Genomic DNA, 27,133 nt, shown 5'->3' with positions numbered 1-27,133 from the left:
TGGCACTGCTGCACTAAGTATATTCGCCACCGGGTTTCTTTTTTTTTTTTTCTGTTTTGTAGGCAATCTCTGCAGCATGAAACAGAATTGACCTGGTTTCTCTTAAAGGAGTAAAATAGCAATGCAGGCTACCTGGAGTCGTTAAAAAGCCAATTTTATGTTGTCATAGCATGAGCGACACTGCTCTAGCCCAGATTGCATCCTTCTGTAGATGTTCTTCACGACCAGGAACAAAGCTGCTTCACCTAAGGGTAGGTTGTTTAAAGAAAAGTAAATGCTCAGATGCTCTAGTGATGACACCCACATAAATATTTGGATAGGCAGAAGCCTCCTGTGGCAAGGGGACTATGCGAAGAATGCTGAATACTCAGCGAAGGATATAAATGGATGGTAGAGCAGTTCACCAGGTTATTCCTGATGTAAACACAGAAATGTGTTTATAAGCCAGCAACCATGAAAAGGTTCTCAATATTTCATAAAAATTTGATCCCAATGCTTTGGTGCCTCTTCCATGAGCCAAAGGTACAGCCAATGGTACAGTGGAGGTACCAGTGCAACATCTGGACTGTATGAAGCAGGTCGCTGCTTTTTACCTCTTTACTTCTGCTTAAATTGTATTTAGCTAACCACTAACCTGTGTATATTTGTTTAGTAGTCGCCTGTCTGCATCTGCAGCTGTCGGAAAGGAAGAACCTTTCATTTCACTAAGGCCAGCTCCATTCCCCTTATGTGTTTCTGATTTCCAGTTTAAATTTGTCCGGCTTTAGTTTCCACTCTTTAATTTTTGTCCTGCTAATGAGCCCACCAGTACCCAGGGTTACCTCCCCATGAGGCATTTACACACCTCGGTCAAGTCTCCTTTAACTTTTCCTTCTGTTAACTGAACAGATGGTTTTAAACTAAAAGAGGGGAGATTCAGACTAGATACAAGGAAGAAATTTTTTACAATGAGGGTAGTGAAACACTGGAAGGGGTTGCCCAGAGAGGTGGCAGATGCCCCATGTCTGGAAACATTCAAGGCCAGGCTGGATGAGGCTCTGAGCAACCCGATCTGGTTGAAGATGTCCCTGCCAGTTGCAGGGGGGATGGACTGCATGGCCTTTAATGGTCCCTTCCATCCCAAAGCATTCTGTGATTCTATGATTCAGTTCTTAAGTCTTGTAAGGAATTTTCTCATGTCTATGAATCATCCTTGTGGTTACCTTCTGTATCTTCTTTTTTTTTCCCCAGCAGTCTTTTAAAAATAGCTGAATCACTGGCCTCTGGCTGCAAATTGTGACCTTTGGGCCATGTAAATGACTTCATAGAGAGATCTATGTTTCCATTTGCATCTGCTAGTCATATTTTTTCCTCTTTCGAGCAGAATAGAAAGTGGCCAAGACCACCAATACGTCCCTGTGATTACTGACATCATCCTTATTGAGGTGGGACCTCTTAAACATCTAGACTGCAACACACTGATTAGAAAAGCCAAGATGCTCTGGAGGTGCTGGAGAGCTGAAACAAACTCATTTTCCCTCTGCATCAGCTGGGATATAGCTCCCGGGTTGCACATGCATCTCTGGAGATCTAATCCATTCCTCTTAATGACCTGGGAGAGGTGGTCTTGACTTTCCTGGGGGCTGCACTGAGTTTCATCCATGAGCATGACTAATAACAAACGACAGCATTTTCACTTAGGAGGAAACTCAGAAGCTCCCCTTGGTCTTTCTATTGCTCTCTTGAGCAAAACCAGCCCAAAGGAAGAAATCTACTGATTTCACAGATCTGAAGTACATTGAAAATGTCCAGTTATTTATACTCTAAATGAAGAACAACTGTCATTTTTCTTTGCTCTGTTACTATGGTCTGCAAAAGCCCATCTGATAAGTACTGTGAGATCAAAGCAAGTTATTAATAGTCTAGGTGAAGGAAGGGAACTGTATCAAACTCCAGCCTGAACAGGAGCTGCATGTGCCTTGCTGGTTAGTGTGTGTGTGGCCTCGCTCCCTTCATGCCCTCAGCAAAATCAAAGTTGTCACTTCTACAAAGCCTGCAAGGGGGGAAAAAAAGAAAAATGAGCTCTCTAAAACTTCATGTAGATTGAACATAGCTTATAGCTTATGTCCAGGGTATCATGGCTTGGAGGTATTTATTGCTGGTAGGGAAAAAGCAATTGTCCTCAGCATATTTGGGTCTGGAAATGATTTAGCCTGTCAGACTTTGTTGGAGACTGGATGGACTGCTCTTGTGCCGAGGAGGATTTGCCTACCTTTGTAGCCCTGGAGTGAAGCCTGGATTTAGGCTTTCCTGATTGGGAATGCCAAAGAAAGACAAACGGCTGATGAATGGCTCTCTGCAGCGCGCTGCTAATGATATTAAATGGCCGCAGCCAAGACATAAATCTTCATTTCTTTGCTTTCTGGAAAACCTTGTGACCTACATCACAACCAGGAGCAGCACAAGGGCTTGGTGCCAGGTTTCTTCACTGGAATAAAGAGATGCAGTGGTGTAGAGCCAGTGCCAGAAATTTTTTCTGTTGTCTCCTTGGCGATCCTTTATCTCTCTTTCCTGTGGTTTTGGATGGTATCCTTTATACCTACACTGTGCAGAGAGCTTTGATAAGAGACAGGATTGTGGTCGTGTTGGATGACAGTGAGATGTTCTCCTACTGCAGCCATGGCTTTGGTCTCTGACCACCTGCATCTTCGGGGCATGCTTCCTTCTGAGCTGTGCTCTGTGGAGAAGTAAATCCCTAAGAGCCACAGCTCATTTAGCTTGAGATATCACTAGTTATCCTCATATTAGACTGCATTTCCCAGGGATTAGAGGTAGCCTGAGAGGACTGGTGTTGCCTCTTCTGAATTGTCGACTAATCCCTAGGAAATGTTGTTGCTTGAATCCCAGGCACATGTCTGTTTGGTGGTATGGAGAGAGATGCTCAATGTTTCTCTGTCCCTTTGTCTGCAGGACAAGGGCCAGCGTGGCTCAGTGCAGGTATCTTGGCCAAGGGGTCAAGGGTTCTATGGAGTTTTGCCGCATACAAGACAAAGCCAGGCTGCTTCCACTGTGGGTCAGGGAAGGAGAGGAGCAGGCTGTGGCATAAAGCTGCCTGCTCCTTCTGCTCCCACAGCTAGCCCTCCTTCCAGCATTAGGAGAAAAATGTCCCTATTGATATGCTCAGGAGGAGGTCTGAGCGCTGTTAAGGTTTCCTCAGCAGGAAGGAAAGATGGTGAGGAGGGTTTGCCCTGACCCAGGACTCAGAACATGTTGATACACGTCTCTGTGGTACCACGGCTTTCGGAAGCAATGCCTATCTCTTCCAGCTAAAGTGTACATCAAGGAGGGGTGAATAAATGCCACAGACATCTGAAAGTGCGGATGCTGAACTCAGCTCTTGCACTTGGAGGCTGTGGGACAAAACAAGTGGCATCCTTCCAGGGGGCTGCTGGAGGGGTGTCGTTTCTGAATGCAGGGCATGGCCAGCCTCAGTCCCTCTCAAGAAGAGGGGCACATGGGTTTCTCTGAGGTTTCTATCAGTCTTAGGAGCAACGAGACAAGCAGGATCTTTGTCAGCACAGTCAGCATTTGCAAGCTGCTTCATATCTCGGGCAGCATCAGTTCTGGTCAGGTTCCATTTTCTTTTTGAGTAAGTAAGTGGGTTATTTCTTTCCTCCCTTCGCCCCCTACCCTGTGATCTTCAAAGTTACGATCTCTTTTCTAGATTGCAAGAGGATGTCTGCTTTCTATTTTAAAGTTATGATCAGAAAACACAGCTGGAGGAAATGGCTTGAAGGCTGCTCTGAAATAGTGTGGTTATCTCATCTGGTGGCTGGGCTTGGGTTTTGGTTACATCTTTACTTCTGCAGTTCATCCTCCTCAGAGTATTGCAGCCTCCATGACCGGGGAGCTGCCTGTTGCACAACACTAGCAGCTCACCCATCAGGAACATCAACAAGGCATTTGGGGACATATTGCTTCCCTCAGAGTGAGAAACAAAAACATTTAGATAAGCAGACAAGTGTGGGGGTGTTTCAAGCTTTTAGTGCAGTCATGCACTTGTACTCATAAGCCATGATCCTGAAACAAAGAATATATCCTCACAGTGAGCTTGCTCAGTGCTTTCAGAGAGACAAAGCACGTGCACCAAGCTGATGTCTCTGGGAAAGACCAGGGCAGTCCTTCCCTTCACTCATGGAAGCTAACTTCTCCTCTCTTTCCACTCTGTTGTCCAGCACTGCAGTGAATGTCTTCTTTGCTGTAGTGAATGTCGTCCTCTTTGCTGTTCTCCTTCATTTTGGTTTAGCCCAGATCTATTCCTGCACTTCCCCATGTGGCATCAAATAGCCTTTGAAAACACCTCTACCGAGCAACAGAGCATGCTGACAATGTGGGTGATCACTTGAAAGTTCCCGTGCCTTGACTATATTTGTTTACTAGTATAGAAACATCCTGTTTCATTGGAGAGGTCATGTAACCTCAGTTTTTTATCTGCCAAGTGAATACCATACTGCTTTTAGAGAGGGGTTGTGAAAATAAAGGTTTGAACTTGGTGAAGGAGGTTATGAGGACTGTAAGGACCTTAAGTGCATCTCACTGTCATTTGTCAGCTTTGATCAAGTTTTTGAGATCATTATATTTTCCAGCACCTCCTCCGCGATGGTCTCTGTTACTCCTCCTACAATGCAGCCTGGGACCCGAGAGCACCAAGAGTTTCCTTGACTGAGGTTTCCTGAATATTATAAAATGATTAAGATGCAGACAGGAGATACAACAGCATAAGACTGTGACTATAACACATCATTGGTTAGAATTTCCTCTCAAAGACTGGTCTTCAGTAAAGAAAAGATATTTTCAGATAGGAGAAAAATACTTTGTACTGATAAGGGCAAGTTTGGGAAGGAAAATCCAACCATGTATGAAACCCAACCTGTGCATGGTGCATGTTGCACGCTGTTCTCATAAGAGTCAGATTTGATTTTGCAGCAAACAGACACACTGACTCAAACCACCAAACTGACCCTTCTGGAAAAGGAGATTGTGGATGGACATTTCCCCGAGCCCTCCCCAGGGCAAGGCGATAGTCACCCTCCTACCTGCTTTATTCCATCTTGACAGAGAGTGGACGCTGCTCCAGCTTAGCAGTGTGTTTTCCTTGAACTCCTTACTAAATCAATTTAGCTGAGCTAATTCTTCTGATCTTTGCCTGCAGCCATTTGGGAGGGCTCACGCAAGCAGCTTGGCCAGCCACCAGTGGGCTCACCCAAAGTGGGGGAGGAAACATGATGGGGTGGTTTGTGTTGTCTCTCACCAGCACAGCTGGATCTGGAAGTTTTTCATTTTGCCATATATTTTTCTTTTTGTCATTTGCCTATAGCCTGAGGTCTTATGTTTCATCCCTGGAGCTCGATGCACGCAGCAGAAATTGTGTAATTACACCACCATAATTGCACCCACACTAGGGGCTATACTGGTGCAACGGTGCTGGTGTACTGAAAGCATACTGCACGACCAAAATGGGCATAACCAGCAGCTCAAATGGCTAGTTGCAGATGTTTATACCGCACTGGCCCTTCTCAACACACTAAACTAACTATGCCGGTCAAACTGGCACCATACCGGTCCTTTTCACAGCATAGGACTCTGGAGGACAAAATTCCATAGAAGACATGTCCACTTCCATCACTAGTTACGCTGGTACAAACACTGTATTCCCCAGGCCTTATAATACATTCAATTTTTTTTTTTTCTTTTCTTAGTCCCATTTGAAAGAGACTTTCACTATTTTTCTTTAACAGGTTCCACAAACTGAATTGGCATAACCACTCCCCCTGGTGCCCTTTGAACATCTTTCATTACTCTACCCACCCCACGCCCCATTTGTTCCAGAGTGCAGTGATACAAGAAAGGGATGAGAGACAAAGTCAAAAAGCCACTGAAAGTTCTGATTTTTGCATTGTCCTAATCTTTAATAATTCCTGGCAATATTTCACTTATATAGCACCTTTTAGCCCAAAGCGTATTACAAATTCCATAAATAAATGCAATACTGTGCTAATGAGGTCTTAGATCTGTCAAGGATGCAGCCTGAGGCTATGTAACTGCAGGTATTTCTCATCAAAATCGCTTTGGTCTTTCTCTAACCTTCATCCTGTAACAAAGTGCTTACACAGCTGGCTTGAGCAAAGGTGGACCCCTGGCTTGCATCAACAGGAAGGATGTTCGCTGGGGCATGAGGTTAGAGGAAAAAGGCTTAGTTGAACTGAGGGATTGAGGAAAGATGTTGCAGTGAGAAAGGAATGCCCCAGTTAACCCTTGTGATTAAGCCTGTGCCTCTCAGAGTGGGTGGAAGCAAAAGGGACCTATAAATCAGAGCTGTCCTGCACCAACAGGGAGGCAATGAGAAGATGGGGGCTCTGAGAAGATGAGGGTTGTGAGTGGAGGGCCATGAGAGTGATTATGTGAGAGGTAGGCAGAAGTATTAACTTTTTCTATTTGAATGTAAACTTATCAGCCCCAGAGCCAGAGAACAGGACCTGGCAAACAACTGCAGACATACTATCACCTGGGAAGTGGGCATTTCGCTCATTCCCTGGGTCATTGTAGCGATCAGTGCACAACAGCCTACGGACTATCGCATATCCCGGTGATGGGACCACCTGCAAATTGCCATAAAGTAAAGGGCAATGTGACAAAGGAATGAGAGAGGCTGAGCTCTTGCTTTGTGAATTTCTCATTTGAAATAATGGTGGATTAGAAATCAAAATGTTATTGCTGCCATAAAGTCAACCGAGATGATATGGCTCACTTGCAGTTTACTCCCTCCATTTAGAGGTCCTTTGACTAACATTCATAGAGGCTGTAGTAATAATGCCAGCAGCTTCTCAGTTATTAGGAGCTCTCGGAAGGATCTTTGTGTGCCAAGCAACCGTGCTTTTTATTAGCATTGATGGTATGTGTCAGTGGTTGGCCTCTGTTTATGCTGGCATTAACAAGCACTGGGAGGAAAACTGTGTTGTCAAGCGCAAGTCAAGCAGAAATAATGGTACTTGAATTCTTTCTCTGCACTCATGAAGTGATAGCATTTCTGGTCTTTAGCTTCTATTTTACGTTTATGTGTGACGGCAAAAATCTTACCTTGCAATATCGCAGTTTTCCTACGATGAGTTTAATTTTGTCTGCTGTAAAAATCTTCTTGTTTCTGACAAAAGGGCACACGCCAGCGTAGCAGCAGCCCTGCAGCTGGGAATGCTGTGGTAACTCACAGGGAAACATTTTGCAGGCTGAAATTGCTGTGGCCACAGTCAGCTTCTTACCCTAATGAATAACCCCAAGAAGCACATAATTTTCAATTTCTTTAATTTGTCTTGGCTCCTTATTTAATCTGAAAAGCCAAGATGTATCCAAAGCCCTCCTCAGTTACTCACCCCTTGCTGTTATTCTCTGGAGAGTGAACACTAGTGTATCCCTCATTTCAGTTCTCAATATAGTTTGAAATCCATCACGAGCAAGCTCTGCAACCCCTTTTCCTTTTTTCCTCATCTGCCTGCCTGTGCATATGCCCAGACAGCGTGTACCTCCTAATGCATTTGCTTGATAAGTTTAAAAGACCTCAGTGTAATTGATTTTTCACTGCTAGTATTAGTCCAGGAAATCGGAGCTCCCATCCATCCTGCCAAACGAGGAGGATTTATCATTGAGGTAGAAGCTGTGCTGCCTGGTGTCAGGTCATTCCTGACTTTGGTTGTTTCTCTGCGGCAATGTCGGCATGCTTAATTTCTTTGTCAGATGTGAATGCTGAGTGTTGGGGCATCCTTGTGGGTGACTCTGGAGTGACAGCGAGGTGCGTTCAAATCCTGATGTGTGCTGAACCCAACGGGGAAGGAGGCCAGGGGCCTCTGTATAGTGTGGTCCTCCTTAGGAAGAAGAAAGAGCGTGCGTGTCCTTCACACGAGGCTCTGTGCTCAGCGCTGGTCTGTGCGCAGCAGGTAATGTCCTGGCCCTGTGAAGACCTTCCCCCAGCACCGTGTAGAGCTGTGTAGGGGAATCTCCTCCTCCATCCAGGCACAGTGGGACACATGAACTTTTAACCAGGTCCTCACATAGCATTTTGCACCTGTAAAACCACTTGGATTAGTAGGTAATGTTTTCTTAAACATGACAGCTTTATAGCACCTGAAGCAAAGGCTGATGTGCTGGCAGGAAGACAACTTCTCCCCTTTTCTCTCTCCCAGTCTATTAATAGTGGCAGTCCTTCCAGACCATTATGTACCTATGGCCTGGTGTTTAGCATCAACTCCTTGTTTCGCATTTGGGGACCAGTGATTTTTAAGATACCTCACGCAAGCTCAGTGCTGCGTTAAGACAGTCCAGCTCGCAGGAGCACCCAGCCTTGAGGTGAGCAGAGGATGGCCAAGGCAGAACATTGTAGAAATATAGTCTATTCTATTTTCTCTACAGAAATATGTCTAAAGCCTGTCCCAATCCCAGGTGCCAGCTTGATTAAGACATGTATGCTTCTGTAACCAGAGCTGTCCAGTGGCACCATGCATCTAGAATGATTTTTGAGTCTTTCCCAACCAAAGGGTCAAATATTCACTTACACGTCAGTCAACAGTCTAAGATGTAGGAGTGGAGTGACATTCAGATTTGCACTTCTGGATTTAAAATGATTCATCTCAATCATGCTACCATCATTAAGGCTTATAAGAACGAGCTATTTTGACATGCTTACTCCTGCATTCCTATGGCCCTAAGAGTGTTTAATAAATAGCTTTAATTGCAGTGATCTGAACAGCACAACCTTTGCGCTGGACCCATGGACAAGTTGCCATCTATCAGCTGAGCGATGGTGACTTGTCACAGATGAGCTTTCAACAGGGAGCAAATGTGAAGTGAGGAAAGAGGTTAAGACAACTCACATTGACACAAGCCAAGAATGCATCGATTAACTGGGGACTGATAGCTTGTTCCATAACTTGTCACTCGTTAAAATATTGTATTTATATTCATGCTGGTATACTGCCAGTTGCATTAAAAATAGACCAAATGTGCAGCTTTTAGTCCAGCAGAAGAAGAGTTTTCATACATTTAAAAAACTTCACCATGACTAATCCCTTGCTTGTCTTTTAAGTGCCCTCAGGCAGTGTGTTTTGCCAGAAGTGTCCAGTACACCCTGAAAGTAGTCTCCACAAAATAAAACAAGAGATATGCACTGTTCATCAAAGCCCCATGATATGCAGACCACCCCTTCAGCCCAGCAAGTCCCTGTGCGGGGAAAGCAGGCTGTTAAGACACTGACAGCCCAATGTGGATGCTGGGGAGCTGCAGGGGCAACAGGACTGTCGTGGGCCACTCCATTGGCTCTGTGTGGGTGGCACAGGCTGGCAGGAGGCGAGTGCAAGGGATTGCACAGAGTCCTCCTCCTGTGCAATTAGCAGCTTGAGCAGCTGGACTTGATGTGGTGCCTGCTGTGGAGGGTTAGGCTGGGAAAAAGATGATTTTCAGCCTCCTTTGGATCCCATTTGTTGGGAAGCTCTTGACAAAGAAGGGGAGCAGGGGACTGCTGAAATGCACCTGCTCTGGAGAAGAGTGGTTTCATCAGTCCTTCTTCTGCAAACAGGCAGGAGAGGGAAAAGCTGTCTGATGAGGGAAGACTTTACTGAGTGTATTCTGAAGCTGTCTTAACTGTTTCATTAAAACAAACAAACAAAAAAAGTCAGAAAATCAGTGAGATACTCACAGTCCTAAGCTGAGGCAGTCCAGTAGCCTCTATAACAGGACCATCCTTTTCTCTGCCCATCCTGACTTTCCTACTGAAACAGTAGGGGAAGAATACATTTCACCTAGTATCAGATGTTTAAAAGATAGCTGCTAATTTTAAATTAGTCATCCAGGTTCTTTCTACATCAGTCAAGAAAAGCAGATACTTCAGAGGGTAGTTCATTCTCTGGTGATGCTTTTTAGGCAGTTGGGTGGAATTCAGCCATATATCAGTAGGTTTATGACCTTCAGATAAAATTTAGAGGTTGGACCCATGGACTGCACATGTTTTACAGGTCTCTGGCCAGGTACTCTACAACCCTTATATTTAGTTTTCTCTTTCTTTTTGTATTTTCTCTTTTTTTTTTTTTTTTTTTTTTTTTTTTTTTTCCAGAGCAGCAATAACTGCTTGCACCCCTCTTCCTGAGTGTTCCTGAGATTGCTGGTTCGGTTCCCACCTTCATCAGTCACAAGGACATTTGTCACCTGTGCCCTGCTAAAATGTGCTCTGATGTATTGCGTAAGCTAATTCCCCTGACTCTGCCTCACAAATCTCTGTTTGTCTTGTTCATTAACATAATTACTTCCCTGCATTAGCTGACGCCTGTAATAAAAGTCTGTTCCTCCTGTTGAAAGCTGTAGAGGTTGATAGCGTGGTAATAAAAGTCAACAGTACGGGTGACTTAACAAATGACTTTCCCTTCAACTATTTGGCTGGTTTAGCAGAGCTCCCTTTCCTCAGTGCCCTTGGCATCAAGGGAACTCAGGAGTTCAGGTGCTAACAGTTTTGCTCAATGTAGAAGGCACTAGAAACTCCTTTAGAGAGCTCACCTTGATTGTTTGCCTCATGATAGCTAAGAGCAGATGTGAGGTAAGAGGAAACTCCTTTCGTTGCATGGAAAAAGATCCATTCCTGAATGCAAGAATGACATTCAGTGCTAGAAATGATGCTATGAAGAAGCAGAAATTGGTTTTTAAGACTTTATTGTACACTTGCAATTCTGGATGCTGTGAATTACGTGCATTGACTGGGAATTAATTCTCTTTAAGAACCAGTTTCCATTCAAAGATGATTTTTGCCCTACTTTGCCTATTTCTTCCACCTATGGAAATTATTTCAGAACTGGAAAACAGATCTTACAGTAAGACCTCACAAACTCCATCTGCCCTGCTGCAGTCAATAGGGGGATTGATTGCTGTCTTTAAAAGTACATCACTGAGAGGAAAGTATTGGATGCTAATGGGCTCTTTAATCTAGACAAGAACACGGCACAGCAAGGAGAAAAAACCTATTAATGCTGAGGGTGATTCACTTACTAGAGCAAACTCCTAAGGGAATTATTGTTTTCTCTGTCTCCTGAAGTTTGTGATCAGCTCTACTCAGTTGACTAACCATGTGTGTTTAGTGCCTTTTTACATGATCTGGGGTATCTGAGACATCTGTATGGGGCTGGCAGGACCTACGAGGTACTCAAGATCTTCTGAAGTGACAGCTAGACACGCAGTGGGAGAGACCCATGGATCTCAAATGGCACTAGAAGCCTCCTTTTAGACAACTAAATTATATCCCTGGGTTCTGATTAAGGATTTAAAGGGAGAAGTTGGTACTTTTAGGGAGCAAGATGTTTAATCTATTTATACGTCCTCTTTAGAATGAGATGAATTGCCCCCTTGACTGATTTCATATGGGGTGAGGGGCTCAGATAGAGGCATTTATGCCTACTGAGATGGATGCCACCCAGAAAGCCTAAGGGAGGAACTGGAATTGCACCCTGGTTTTTATGTCCATCGCCATTGCCTGTCTCACAAGAGCAATCTTTACAGAATTTCATGCTGCTTTTGTCCTGGTCAGGAAGTCATGGTGACCTGTGTGCCTCAGCTCTGACTCCTAGGCCATTTGATACCTCCTGCACTAAGCAGGCAAATTGCCCTGCCTCTACAATTAGAGTAATTAGGGGAAGAGATGTTTTGAGCTACTGGCAACTCTAAGAATAAAACATTTCATTTGAATCAAAGCGCTCTGATCAAAGTTTGAGCTTTAAGATAACAATAGAGCAATTAAGGAAATTTTTAAAATGAAAAGCTTGTGTGGGTGGAAATAGTTTCTTTCAAAAATGTCATCAAAACATCTGAACTCTTTAAGAATGCTCCTTTTCTTTTTGTTTTCAAATTGCTCATTTAGGAGAACAACACAGTAACATGGGTGTATCATAGGTTGGTATCACCTGTTCTTCTCCACCTTTCTTCTCCATTCCCGAGAACAAATGTTCCAAATCCCAGTACGACGTGGGCAGGTCTGTTTCCCAGGTGTGGGACTGAGATCAAGATCTGACTGCTGAAATTTCCACCAGCCTACACACAGAAGAGCCTAGGGCACATCTGGGGACAAATGCAAACAAAAAGTTGTCCAGCAAAGGTTATTCTCTTAGACTCGCATTCCTGTTTGAAGATTAAAAAAAAATGTGGGAAGACTTACAGGGGCTGAAAACTTATCTAATGGGCTCCAACAGAGCGCGAATTGTCCCAGTCTGCAGTGCTGCTTCGTGAAAGAAAGAACCTGAGGGTGGAAAACAAAGGAAATCATGCCTGGAAAATAGTGCAGATTGCACCTTGCTGCAGGCGGCAAGGTATTTACTGTAAGACACCCTGTCTCAGGTTGATCAAAAAGGCTCTGTCTCGCTGACAAGTGAAGTGATTTTCCGGGTACTGGGAAAAGAGATGAGCTTCTAGTGAATGCCTCTGAGCATAAATGAATGCAGAGCCCAGGAGTCGCTCTGACTCTGTAATGAGTCCAGCTCAGGCTGAAATCATCTCACTGCATGGAGAGGAAATCAGACTTGCCACCATTGTAATCGTGCAGTAGGAAACAGCTCTCCCTTCAGTATGATTCAGCTAAGATCAGCTTCTTATGCAATTGAGATGATCTTATAAACCTATTCCCAATGGAAGGTAGGATAAAAACCCCCAAACTCTATAGGAAACACTGGATTTCATCACATGTTCTGTGAGTGAAGGCTTGTAACATAAACACACACGGCCTTAACTTGCGAAGTCCTAGTTGCTTTAGTGGAGTGATCCGGTGGGATAATCAGGCTCAGAGTTGCCAGGAAGGTCATTTGCTTCCCGTTAACCTTCAGTTTGTGCTTCTCTTGCTGTAGCTGAGCACCCACCCATCCTCATCACAGAGATGTGGGTTGCTTCCTTAGCCCCAAGGACAGGGAGTGGAAGAGTCTGATGTTCCCTTCAGAGATGAAGAAGGATGGTACCTCTTCCAAGCCCTGTGGCATGAGGACACAGCGATACGGAAGAGGAGGGTCTGGTCCCTTTATGTGATATGGTGGGGAGGGATAGGGAGTAGATGCAAAGTGAGAATTATATCTTTTAATTTTAGGCATCTAAAATTCAGGTGACCACCATCTGAGTTCCTCATGCTGGGGTCCCCCTATCTGTAAGTAAGCTCTTCCAAAAAGACCCTGTTCAGACTGACCTTAGACTCTAGTGTGAGGTGAAATTCCTAGAGAGAATGGGAAAGAGAGTCAGTGACTCAGGAGAGGATCACCTGGCCCATTAGCTGAATTTTAGTACGTAAATGGCAAGGAGCAAGGTACGTGTGAGTCCAGCTGAGAAGACACCTAACCATTTCCCACCTCAGGGAGAATAACAGCTGGTGCTCGCTTCTTAAATGAGACCTGGAGCTCACAAGGGTGCCTGGGAAGCCCTCCTGCTTCTTCTACTTTATTAGGTCAAGCTTGGTGGCCAAAATGTCATCACGGTGCCTGTAGCTGTCACCTAGAAGTATCATCTGCTTTGGGATGGAGCTAATGGAGGATCCCCAGCCCAGTCAACCAGATTGCAGGTGAGCTTATGCTGAGAAGATCAGCTTTCTGGCTGATCATCTGAAATATTGAAAATTACATGAATAACAGCGAAGAGGATTTTATTTTGTGGTGGAAGGTTGCTTGAATTTTCAATGGCAGGCATTCAACTTGGCAAAAGAAGAGACCCCTAGATGGGGGACTCATCTGACTGGACATACCCCTCCACTGTGATGAGGTCCACCCGTAGGTACCTCAGCCTAGATCTGCACTGCAGCCATGGCAGCCATGAAGCGCAGCCTGTCCTAAAGGAGGCATCCAAAATAGGTGAGAAGAACCACTCATAAAAAGGGCTCATTTGTCTCTGCTGACTGGGATCTGCAGTGCTTTGCCCAGCTGGAGATGTCCACACTAGAGATAGAATCATAGAATCATTTAGGTTGTAAAAGCTTCTTAAGGTCATCAAGCCCAACAGTAAACCTAACACTGCCGAGTCCACCAGTGTTGGGTGAACTGAGTCCCGCCTGGTATAACTGACGGACCTCTCCCAGGCAGGCTGCACCTAGGAAATAGCGTAGATGATCTCAAATGCTGACATCATGATGCTGGGCTTTGTACTGGTAAAATGACATCAGACGACAGGTATCAGCTGCTGTCTCTTTCCCTCCTCTCACCTGAACTCTGAATTTTCCTGATTGCATCTGTGGTGCATGGGGTTTCCTTCCTGTGCCTGTTTTAAGCAAATGATCTCTGTAGCACCCCTTCTACTATGGGCCGTAGCTTACTGGTCAAGAAGGGTACATTCCCTCTAGATCCAATAAATAATTCTTTGAATTAATCTTGTATTTCAGCTATGTCATGACATAAGTCAATTCCTTTTAGAACTTGCACTGCCTATTGCCATAGGTCAATAAATTGCACTGGTTTACACCAGCAAAACTGCAAAAGCTTTGTTGAGATAGATTATATCTATATCTATATCTAATCTATATCTCTATATATCTATCTATCTATATATATGAGGCATTTTGGAGCACAATTTTGGACAAAGAAGGATCTTGTTCTTATTGTGTCTACTTAAATGTGGCACTTTGCTCAGGCTGGATTATCATCCAGACACAGGAGAAGGGTAGCTTTTTGAACTTCCACATTTAGCTTGATAAATGCAAGATACAGTCTTCCACAAATGATGATAAGTGGTTCCTGTGAAAGAGAGAGAGTCTTTCTTGCTCACTCACTTTTCTTCATCATTCATTGTGTACGTACATGTTGAGCAGCCACAAAACATAAAAGTCTAGCAACCAAAACCCGATGAATGCAACAATGAAGGTCACCTACCCATCCTGGGGTGGAGGTTCAGGGTTCATATTCTTTCTGCCCTATTGTCCTATTTTCCTTATTTTCCCATTAGTCATGACAAAACTGGAAAAGGAAGAAGTAAACACCGGAGAGAGGAAATCAAACATCTGAAATGCTGAATATGCAGCAACCAGTTCCCTCCTGAGACCTGTAATCAGAAAAGGGTTTAAATAGCCTCCATCCAGTCCTCTCCCTGCCTGCTGCTTGTTTCTGTTCAAAGTGCATTTGGCTGCATGGTGGAAACTGTGATTATACCACCGGAGGCACATCTAACAGTGATGCATATCAATCCTAAAATGCCCTTTTCTGCTGGGAATACAAGATGGGCTTGTCCATCTTAATAAAAATAAATCAAGAGCCTTTGTAAAAAAGATTTCCAGCCACAGGTCACCAAGTCGCGTTGAAGCTGCAATCTGGGAAGAAAAATGTGATTCAATGTCTGGCAGTTTCTGATATGGGAGTATGTGGAAGAGTGTTTAAGCCTGTGGAGTTACACATGGCCTCAATAGGCCTTGAGGCATTTTTGTATGTCCCCAGTGGAGACACAATAAAGCCGATTTAGTTACTCCCCTGTTAATCGCATTAGAATTTGGGCCTTGCTGAACCAACGTTATTAACAGTGATCAGAGACTTTTCAGCAGTGGTACCCAGGAGCTAGGAAAATATCCTGTGCTATTTCTTTGATTGCATCAGGCGGAGATGACAGGAAACTCGGGGCGAATAGGGAGCTGAAGGGATGGTAGACATCACAGCTCTGATACATTATTCAGATGTTACGATATTGGAGCTGAAGTTACACACAGAAAATGAGACTTCCTTCTAGTAGGGTATCTGTTTACAGCAGCTGTTTGAGCACTACTAAGAGAAAAATAACAAGCTCCTGTAGGCCACCATGGAGACTGAGACCGAGACCAAGCAAGGGAAAGCCTCGTGATGTGCTTGCTGGGAAAAACAGTGAAAGTCTGGCTATCATCTCTTCACCAAAGAAGCATGGGACTGATACCAATCTAGCTGGTTCCTAAAGACATCCAGTGATGGAGAGATACTGAAAAAAATGGCTACCTGCTGGTTCTGGGGTGGGTTCAGGAGATATTTGAGCCTGAAGCTAAAAAGAACAAAGAACCAGGAGGGTTTGGGCCCTCTGTGTATGGTGGGGCAGATGGGGAGAGGCAGGGACATCAGTGTTCAGCCTGAGAGGATGGAAGAGGAGGAGGAGAAGTCCCCTTCTTCACCAAGCATGAACATACCTGGGAGAAAAAAAAACATGATAGCAGGGCCTGGAGCTACACAGGAGTTGTTTCAAAAGCTGTTCAAAGTTTTGGGGCCCCAGTGCTGGTGACCCTGGATGGCAACGTCAGAGCATCCTCTGGCAATAGGTTCCTGCCTTCCACTCTTCTTTGTGGCTGGAGAGCTCTGCTTAAAGCCTGTTTTGAAACTACATTTGATCAAACTCTAAAACTTTTATGGCAGTACTGGCTCAAGTCAGTTGTGCCTATCCTTGGCAGGTGGTAGTTGTCACCTTCTTCCTTCCAGCTTATCCTGGGCAACCAGATGGGGCTGAATTCTCCTCAATTTGCTCAGGGTGGAAGAGAAAATGCAAGTGCCTCCTTCTCCCTTACCATAGTCTCAACTTGACTTGACAAAGGCTATCTTGCTGTAGATGCTCTCCCTCCCTCAAACAGCCAGAGAGGGAGCTTGTTTTTTATGTTTCCCCGTAAACAAATGGAGGTGTCTGCTCTGCCTCCCCTAGTAAGAGAAGAGGAGATGTGGTGCTGGATGGGGAGGACCGCTTTCAGCCTCTGTGAAGATATTTTGGATTCCATGGTGCAGGATTCACAAATTCAGACTCCTCCAGTTGCCCCAGTGTAGAAGTTGCCATGGATTAGATGAGCACCTGTTCATAAACACTGGGAGGGGTCCACACAATGTAATTTGGGATGGGTTCAACACATTTTATTGCTGGCAAATAAGAGTCAAATTAGCATACCTTTGCTATGGCATGCACATGGAGAGTCCTTGCTGCTCAGCAGTTATGTGGTAGTTTTTGGAGGTGCCATGTCTCTGTCACTGTCTTCAGGGATGAACTTGCTGCGAATGCAAGCTGGGGGATGGCATTGGGAAGAGCACAAAGGCCCCTGAAGAGCATCTCATAGTGGAGGAAGGAGTGGTGCCATCCTTCAGTACACCATTCCTCCCTCCTGCTCATGGGTCCAGCACCATGAATGGTGGAGATGGCTGATTTTCACCCTCTTGGACCAAAGCATTTGCATGTATTTTAATTCCAGGGCTGATTTGCTGTTTGAATAGCTGCTTTCGGACTCCCTCACTGTCCAGCACTCCAGTTTCCTTTGAATTGTGCATTTATCTCTATTTCTCACAGAGACAGTTGAGGTTGATATGTAGATACCAGCCTGAGAAGCATACTGCAAATTCTGGGGACAGTTACTATGATAAATGCATAATGCTTCCTCAGATGAAAAGTGCTGTCTGTATAGATACTGTCATGATGATGGATGAGTGCATTGGTTTATTCTCTTTCCCATTTGTTGCTGAGGGCCAGGCCCAGAAAGGATTCCCAGCACAGACAGAATATGCTTCCAATCTCATGTCTTTGGCTTTGCTAATATTTTTCCATATCAGCCACCTCTTTTTGTCTAGGTTAGCAACCCTGGAGTCCCTCCAAGTTTGCACACATTGCCAGTAGTCATTAAAAATCAAAACTTCAGTGCCATTTCACCTGTGATTTTGGGAGCAGCTGAAGAATGAAAATAGTCATGAGAACTGAATGTGTTAGGTGGCACCAGAGAGGCAACTTGGTGTCCCATCCACCTCCCTGGAAGTTGGCTGTTCAAGAAAATAACACTGCATTAGCTATTTTATCATTAGGTTTTAGGAGATCCCTGCAGCTGGAGGAGAACAGACTTTTTGCAGTAGCAAGAGTGGGTCATGCTGGGACAGTCACCAGCCACCTGAGGTGAAGGAGAAAACCATGGGCAGCAGAGCTGAGAGCTCACCTCCCTCTCCTGGGGCAATGTACACACAACCATTTTGCGTTGCATTGGCACATTTACATTTTTCTTCATTTCCACTTCCTTCCAGCGTGTTGGAGAAACATAACTGCCTCTGTTTAGCACAGGTGACCACAGTACTTATAGCTCTTCAGAGTCCACCATGAGATAGTCTAAGGTGGCAGCTGCTCGATTGCTCTGAGCTGATCTAAGTGGCTGATTGCAGATTGCGCTATAATGTGCTTGAAGAGAGAGTGAAACTGCAGCCTGAGTCCAACCATCGCTGTTAAAACACCAGGGAAGCAGCAGACGCAGTGGTGGATTTTTAAGGCTTCTGGATCTTGCTGTATCCCCCAGACTCGATACAGCAGCACAGAGAGTTCAAGCAACCCCCTAGAGAAAATAGCCTCTCAAACAAATAGGAAAGAAAGGAATATTTGCTTAAAATGTTAAACATGTCCTAATTAGTAAATAAGTGTAATTCAAATAAAGCATAAAGAATTCCTACATGGCAGTATTATACCACTTGTGAAATTTCTATGTGTAGAAGGAGAGAATTAAAAAACACCAGATAAATGCAAATAGATGCCAAAGGAAATAAAGCTTTAGATTAAAAACGGAGATTTAGATTCAAATCTTTCTTTGAAGATCGTTTAGACTCAGCAAAGGAGAAATCTTCCTGAACTTACTCAAATCCAAAAACTAAGTTTCCAAAGAGCTGGGGTCGTTGCAGGTAAGAAATTAAGCATGGACACAGGCGCCACGCCACAGCGATGGCATCCCTTTTATTATCACAAATATAAACCGACATTAAACCACTAACACAATTGGTGTTACTAACACTAAGCAACCTTCAGCTCTGCCAAGTACCTCCATATAACTCTTTATAGCACCAAGTTATCTTATTTTGTATAAGTCAAGCTGTTAATCATTTATGTGATTCCACTTTCTGATCTTCGATCAAGGAAAGTCCCTGCCTCAGTTTTCACTCCTGACCCTTTTGCAGACTGGCATGGTTAGAGTTGAGGGGGGGGGGGTCTATTGTCTCTTATGTTTATTCATGCTCTGCTAAGTCACTGGGTATGTTGCTATCTGAAGCTATGCCATACTATTAAATATACTACCAATACTAATATACTCCACGCTGGGTATGGAGGAGAGCATAGCCTTGCAAGATGTCCTCGTCCCCGGGCAGCATGAAGCCAGACTATATTTCTCCAGGTAAATTTTTGCCCTTCATTGCAGTGAGGAAAATCAGAATCCAGTTTGTTTGTAGAAAGAGGCCATGCTGGAGGAAGTGGGGTGTTATGGCTAGGGACAGAAACTGAAGACCTCAGAGGTCTATGTACTGCTTATGTCCATGGATTGCCAGACGTGGTGGGGTCTCCTGGAGGTTTGTTCTACACCTATACTTCTCAACGTATCTTTTTGTTATATTCAGCCTACATATAACAAATTGTTTTGTATTGACATCATTCTAACAACCTGGCATTTGTTTAGTGACACACAACGTGAGCTAGCACAGACTTTGGAGGATATTACAAGCTTTGCAAGATAGGCAGTACACAAGCGACGCGTGCATCTACACCTGGATGTGCATAGCAGCTGGGCAGTATAGTTGCGAAAAGCCTATAGGTGTAATTTAGGTCACCTCTTCTTCCCAGGGGTCACTCAGGTGATGCTCAAGGCTGGGTGGTTAACGCTTTGTGCAGGTGGCAGGCTGTGGTGGGAAGGGTGGGAAGGGAAGCAGAGCACTGAACAAGCAGTGGGGGCTTCTGAATTAACTTCTCCCACGGCATTTTCAGAGATTTTTCTCCTACTGTTTCTGACACTGAAAAAGTCTTTCCACTTTGGACTCCACATCATATAGCTTTATTATTTATGAGTCTCTATCAGCTGAAGAGAAGCAGATCATGTTTTATTGATGTTCTTCTTTCAGATTAATCACAGGCTGTATGGCACTTGGAGCATTTCCATTCCTCCGCTTTGTCAGGGATTGCAAGGCTTGTAACAGCCCTCCCCGTGGCAAAAAATGCTGTAGATTTCCAAAAGGGTTTAGTTGAGAAATACTATCAAGACATTTTCTTTTTGAGAAAAAAAAAACAAAGACTTTGTTTCCTCTTTTTTTGATAGTTATCTTGACCTGGAAGAAACAGAAAATACACATACACACAAGAAAAAAAAAGAAGAAAAAAAAGATGGAAAAAAAGAAGAAAAAAAGAAGGAAAAAAGTGAACTCCCTTTGTCACAGATCCCTTTTCCTTCCCAATGTATGTGTGTGTGCTGCTGTACTGCATGTGATCTTTGATTTTATATGTCTAATGGGATATTCCCCTACCTTTAATGAAGTAAGCAATTGACAGAATCAGGGAAAAATGGCACTGGGAGGTGCCCCGGAACATTTTGGGATTTAAGAATGTTTTGTAAAAGCAGTCATAAACTCAGGCTTGTCTTGTACCTTGTCCTCATAGAAGTGGGGCTGCTGGCCTGACTGTGTTAGGTAATAAATGGGGAAGTGCGTAAGAAATCACAGCTCTCTAGAATCATAGAATCGTTAAGGTTTTGGAAAAGATGTTTCAGATCATTGAGTCCAACCGTTAACCTATCATTGCCAAGTCCATCACTAAACCATGTCCTCGAGCACCACGTCTACCCGGCTTTTAAATACTTCCAGGGATGGGGACTCAACTGCTTCCCTGGGCAGCCTGTGCCAGTGCCTGACTACCCTTTCAGTGAACAAGTTTTTCCTAATATCCAACCTAAACCTCCCCTGGCGCAACTTGAGGCCATTTCCTCTCGTCCTGTCCCTTGTTGCTGGGGAGAAGAGACCGACCCTCACCTGGCTCCAGCCTCCTTTCAGGTAGCTGTAGAGAGCGATGAGGGCTCCCCTCAGTCTCTTCCTCTCCAGGCGAAACAACCCCAGCTCCCTCAGCTGCTCCTCATACGACTTGTGCTCTATATTCAAAATGCTTCAGTTTTGTAGAGACTGCTGCATGTCCAATACACAGAATTATATGCATATTATATGCATATGTGTTGTGCTTATTAATATGCAGAAAGCAACAGCTTATGCTTTTTTCTCTAGAGTCATGTTCTCAAAAAATGGCAAAATGCACATGACTGCAGTGGGTAGCTCCAGGCACCCAACTTGTACGGGCAAGAGCAGCATGATCTGGTGGCACATGGGGTGTTTCGGTGCTGCAGACAGTGTCCTCAGGTACAGGCACTGCCTGCAAGCCCACAGCCATAAGAGAGAAATAGGTCCATCTCATTTTCCTGGGAAATTAGCAGCACTGAGAACTGCCTTTTTGATATTTCTTCGCAGGCTGACAGCAGAAGTTATGCACGCAGATAATGTGTTTGTAGCTGCCCTAGTTTTTGGCAGCATCAGAAAAATCTGGACGAGAGAGCGGCAGTAGTCTGCTGTGCCTCATCTGCACCCTGCTTTTTATCCCAGCAAGGTGGGTCAGGTTGAGGGTGGGATTGCTTGGCATCGGTTGAATTGTAGTGAGGGTCCTTGTGGTCTTCACAGCTGTGTGGCATAGATAAGAGGTTTCTGCTCAAGGTGGCTCACTGGGGAGGGTGCCAAATTCATGGCAGGTCCCATCCGCCTTTAACAGCTGCTGGGCTGCAGGTCAGTGTTGGAGGGTGAGTGGAGAGGTGGTGGCACCTGCAAGGAGCCCAGGTGGGATGGGTATAGCCAGATATCAAACCTTCTTGCTGAGGCTCTGCCTGACCTGATAACATCAGCTTTGACCATTGCTGTTGCAAAGCAGATAGAGAGGGTCTCCATCCAGAGCTGGGCCATGAGCTCCAGGGCTCTGCTCCAGCAGAAGAAAGCTGTCCTAAGAGCTGGGAATATCTCTCATGAGGGATGGTATATCTAATCCTAGGCTGTCCCTCTTTTCTCCTGCAGGACAAAGCTTTCTGGTCCCTTCTGCTCCAGCTGGCAGAGCTGGCTAACAAGGCTCTTCAAGGCTCATTGCTGATTTGTGCCGATCTTTGCAGGCCTGTCAAGTCTCACATGTTGAATGTGAACTGACTCTACACTGACCCACGATGAGGGTGGTGCTGCTCATACTGTCCAGTGGTGGCCCTGTGCCAGGTCCCCGGTCCGTGAGCCACAGGCAGCTGAGCTGCATCTGCTGCCAGCAGTGTTGGAGGGGACAGAGGGACTCGAGAAGGCAGGACTGAAGCTGTAGCATGGTACAGCTCCTGTCAGGCCCTATGGCCACCGCTATCTCTCCCTGTGCTTCATCCCAAATAGACCATTTAAAAGATATAGCCCATTAGAGCTGTGGTGTAGGGATCTGCATCTCAGGTCAGAAGTACTGTGAGGAGTCTGGAGGGTTTCAGTGCTATTCACTGCTGAGAAACTGGGTCTCTCTGAGCTGCCTGCTGGTCTGAGATTAGCAAAATAACCAACCTGAACAACTCCCAAACTATTTGTTTTGTTCTCTAGGCTCTGTGTGCCTCTATGAGGTCCCCTTACAGAAGGAAGGACTTTGCAGGTCTAACCCAACACTCCTTTCCACTCCCCAGTTCACGGAAGGTTGTTTCTTCTGGGGGGGGAGCCTGCCTTTGTGCTGAGCTTCGGGTAACATTCCAGTGGATCCTTTGCTTTGTTAAAAGCAGGAGTGTGTATGAAGCGAACCCAGCTCTGGGATTTTCCCAGATTCACCCAGCACTTGCTCTGACCTTGATCAGCAAAGAGTAGACATCTCAGATGGGTGTTTATTTATTTTATTTTGGGCTAGGGCTGGAACATCTTTGGTGGGCATCTTCAAAGGCAGTGCTAGCCCCAGCTGCTGTGAAGATAAGGATGAGTTGCTCTTTGAAGTTGGGATCTGTGTGCCTGGTTTGTCAAGCCTTCGTAGCATTGAAGATCTTTCCTTTGGGATCAAGGGCTCCTCTGCCTCCGTTAAATTATATGCCAGGCATGAAGCTGCATCCCTCTTAGACTGGAAAAAATAAAGACTGCAACAGTCCTGCTGAGCAGCTTGGACAAGACAAGTCCACAAATCTAAAGAGGAAAGCGGGGCTGAATATTATGTGGGTCACACTCTTGTCTGGCCAAAAGTAATATCTTGGAAGAATAAAAGAGGGAATCCTTTTTGCATGAGGTGCTTTGGTGTATCCCTGGGATGGGCTGAATGGCCAAGCTTCCCAGCGGAAAGATTTTAAGGTTCTGCAGAGCTATTACCAGGAGCAGATGCCGTCTGCTTCTCCGCATGTCTTTTCAAAAGATGTTTGCTTCTCTGGAGCCCTTTTAAACTCATTTGTTTTTTCTCCACAGGTGGAGAGGGAAACCCTTTATTCATTCATGATCATACAGCCCACCTCCTTCTTGCTGAACTCATCCAACCCATCCTGTAGTAGTATTGCAGCAGAGAAAGTTAGTCGGGTAGCACTATATAGGATTTTTAGCTGAGTTCTCATGGATCCCTTGTATCTGGAAAGAAGAAAAAGTCTCAGCATCGTGTGACTAGCCACGTTCTCAAGCATGGCCAACAGAAAGGTCCATTGTCCCAATCTGAAAATGCCTGAACTCTGAAAATCCAGGTCCAGCTCCTGCAGACATAAACTAGCACAACTCTACAGACTTTGGCAAGACAACACCAGCTGCAGGCACTGATTTTCACTAATTAGGATATTTGCTTGTAGAGGAAATACATCCATTTATACCAGTGAAGACCCAAGGTGACTTCCATCTAACTACTCTGACATATACCACTGTGACATTTGTGTGTGCAGAGCTGTATTATCTCAGGATCTGGCCTTTCATGCTGCTGTACCCTTCTCAGCTTGCCATGGTTTAATTAACCAGTTGCAGGGCTCGCCCTCAGCTCCTAGCTGGTGAGAGGAGTCACATCCTTCAGAGCGTGGAGGTGCCCACACTGAAGCCCAGCACGTTGTCCACATGAACTGCCAGCACTGGTTAGGTTTACTGTGGTTATTTTGATGGTCTCTGTGCTAAGTAGAGGCAACACTGCAAATACCTTACTGCAGAAATACGAAGATCTTAATGATGCCACCATATGTTCAATAAAGGTTCCCTACGGCCTCCTCCTGGAGAAACTGATGCGTTATGGCCTGGACAAGTGGTCTGTGCAGTGGGTGAGGAATTGGCTGATGGGCTGCACCCAAAGGGTGGTGGTAAATGGCTCTTTTTCAAACTGGCAACCTGTCACAAGTGGGGTCCCCCAGGGATCGATATTGGGCCCAACGCTATTCAATATCTTCATAAATGATCTGGATAACGGGACCAAGTGTAGCCTGATGAAGTTCGCAGATGACACCAAATTGAGTGGGGAAGTAGACACTCCGGAAGGGAGAGCCACCCTGCAGGAAGATCTGGATAGGCTGGAAGAGTGGGCTAACAAGAACCTTATGAAGTTAACAAAGACAAGTGTAAGGTCTTGCACCTGGGAAAACATAATCCAGGAGTGCAGCTCAGACTGGGGTCCACCTGGCTGGAGAGCAGCTCCGTGGAAAGGGACCTGGGGGTCCTGGTGGACAGGAAGCTCAACATGAGCAAACAGTGTGCTGCTGCGGCCAAGAAGGCCAATAGGAGGCTGGGTTGCATCAAAAAGGGCATCACCAGCAGAGATAAAGAAGTCATTATCCCCCTCTACTCAGCGCTTGTCAGGCCGCACCTGGAATACTGTGTACAGTTCTGGTCCCCATTATACAAAAAAGATGTGGACAGGCTGGAGGGGGTCCAGAGAAGGGCCACCAAGATGATCAAGGGTCTGGGCAGCCTGCCGTATGAGGATAGGCTGAGAGAGCTGGATTTGTTCAGCCTTGAGAAAAGGAGGCTTCGAGGTGATCTCATCACCACGTACCGGTACTTAAAGGGGAGGTACAAAGAAGATGGAGACTCCCTTTTACAAGGAGTCACATGGTGAGGACAAGGGGTAACGGGTACGAGTTACTCCCAGGGAGATTCCGATTGGACACAAGAGGTAAATTTATCACAATGAGAACAGTCAATCATCAGAATAATCTCCCCAGGGAAGTGGTTGACTCCGCTTTGCTGAACATGTTTAAGACTCAGCTGGACATGGTGCTGGGCCATCTTGTCTAGATTGTGCTAGAAAGGTTGGGCCAGATGATCCTCGAGGTCCCTTCCAACCTGGTGTTCTATTCTATTCTATGAAAGATGCTTTGATTTCAGTTTTGGAGAAGATGAAGGGTATGAAGAGTGGATGCATGTGGCAGAGGTAAGGCATGCTATCTGTATGAAGTTAATAACATATTTGTCATCTTTCAGCCTGATGGTTTTTCTATAAGGGCAAAATGATTTTTCTACCAGTCATATATTGGTAGCTTTTGTAAAAATCCTCATAAATCTTTAATGCTAGTAAAGAGCTCTAGTCAAGCACCCTTAAAGAAGTCGAGCTGCTAGTAACTGTGTTGGGTCCTCCTTTACTGTGAAATTCTTCATTATTCCTCCAACAGAGCTGCAGGCAAAACCACAATGCTTTGGTTATTCTGAGCATCTGTGCGTTTGACCCAATTACTGTACAGTATCTGTCAGTTGAGAGCAGCATAGAATACAGACGTGCCTGACACTGGAAGCTAATTAGTATTTCCTTTGTAACTTACTTAGGAGGGGATGAGGAGGAGGTGGGAAGAGGGGGATATGTTGAAGAAAGTATTTCGGGAGCTTGCAGTAGTTTGATTTCAAGTGTGACTAGGGTCATTTCTGCCCACAGTTTGATGGTGAACTTTAAAAAAAGAAGTATGTATCTATCTATCTATCTACACACACATGTGTGTGCATATAAAAAGAAAGAAATATATCTGGAGAATCTGTGAAGTTTGGAGTGACAGCATATAATTAATGAAACAATGAATTTCTAGCATAATAGGCTAAGCTGCTTTTACTGTCAGCAAAAGAGAGCTATTTAACCTTTTCTGGACCAGAAAAGTAACAGTGGTGGAAATCTTCACTATCTAGCTGATTTGCACTAGCTAGGGAATGACTTTTAATCCCAGGCTTGAGAAACTGGTTCTGGTAAGAGCCAACATCTGGGAGTTCCCATAATTTCAGTGGCAATGCCATGCACAGCTGGTTTGGTAGCCTGGAGGATAGGGAGCACCTTTCACACACCTCGTACTGAAATTCCTGCTGACCAAGGGTGTCTTAATCCTGACAACTCCCTAGGACCAGGGGTGCACCATGAAGCAGCATTTGTAGATCTGCTGTGTGGGCAGCTCTAAAAACAGGAGGGTTAGTGGATTATATATCAACCCCTTTGGCTCTATATTACAAAATCGATTTGCACATGCCCAGCAAATGCATCATGCCCTGAAGGACCAGACTCACTCCCCATGTCATATGGACCGTGAGCTGCACGGACAGCGAATCCAACATGTCCAGGATACACAGGACTTACCATGCATATAGTATAGACACAACATACCTGGGCTAAAGGGCCATTTATCTGGGATTTCTGTGCAGCCTGGGTCCGTGGCTGACCCACGATGGAGGAACTGGTAGGTCTGTATTTGCAGGGGACGTGTTAATTAATAGGTGGCCTCCCTGGACTGATCAAAAAAGACCCAACACAGTGCAAGGGAGCACAGGCTAGGAGAAGTACTGCCTCTCAGACCAGACATCAGCCCAAAGCTTTAATGTCTAATGGCCATTAAAGTGAAATGGCCTTCTCAGAAGCATAATGGCCATTTGGCTGAGTTCTCACTCAGGTAATTACACTAAGGACCACTAGAGTCTTGACATGGACTTCTGGCTGCTGTAACATTTACCATGGTTTTGAAATTCTCTCTGCTAAATAGAGACAATATTGCAAATGCCTTATTGTGGAAATGTCAAGATTTTATTGATACCGCTATATATTTCTCTGAAGTATATTTGTGCTCCATTTCTAGTTCTGAATCATCCTGTTTGCTCAGAAAAGTTGTTCTCCTGTAGCTCTGGATGCTGTATCATTAGCAAATGGTATCTTGTTTGAAAATACTCCTAGGTAGAGAACAGTGCAGTGAAAAACTGGGCAGGATTTTATGGCTAAAACTTTTTTCCAGGGGAGACGTTCAGATTTAGAGGCACCAGAATGCTAATTGCTGGCATTGTAAATTTATTTACGTAGAAATCAGACAAACAGCAATTTTGAAAAGCACTTAAATTGCCCCTTTTTCTGCTTCTCAGAATTAAATCTTTTAGCTTTTTGATTTGAACGGAATTTT

Source organism: Nipponia nippon, unplaced genomic scaffold (assembly GCF_047370975.1).
Source record: "Nipponia nippon isolate SJK-2023a ecotype South Korea unplaced genomic scaffold, ASM4737097v1 scaffold_1, whole genome shotgun sequence".
In the NCBI taxonomy this organism is placed as follows: domain Eukaryota; kingdom Metazoa; phylum Chordata; class Aves; order Pelecaniformes; family Threskiornithidae; genus Nipponia; species Nipponia nippon.
This window is presented reverse-complemented; position numbering follows the sequence as displayed.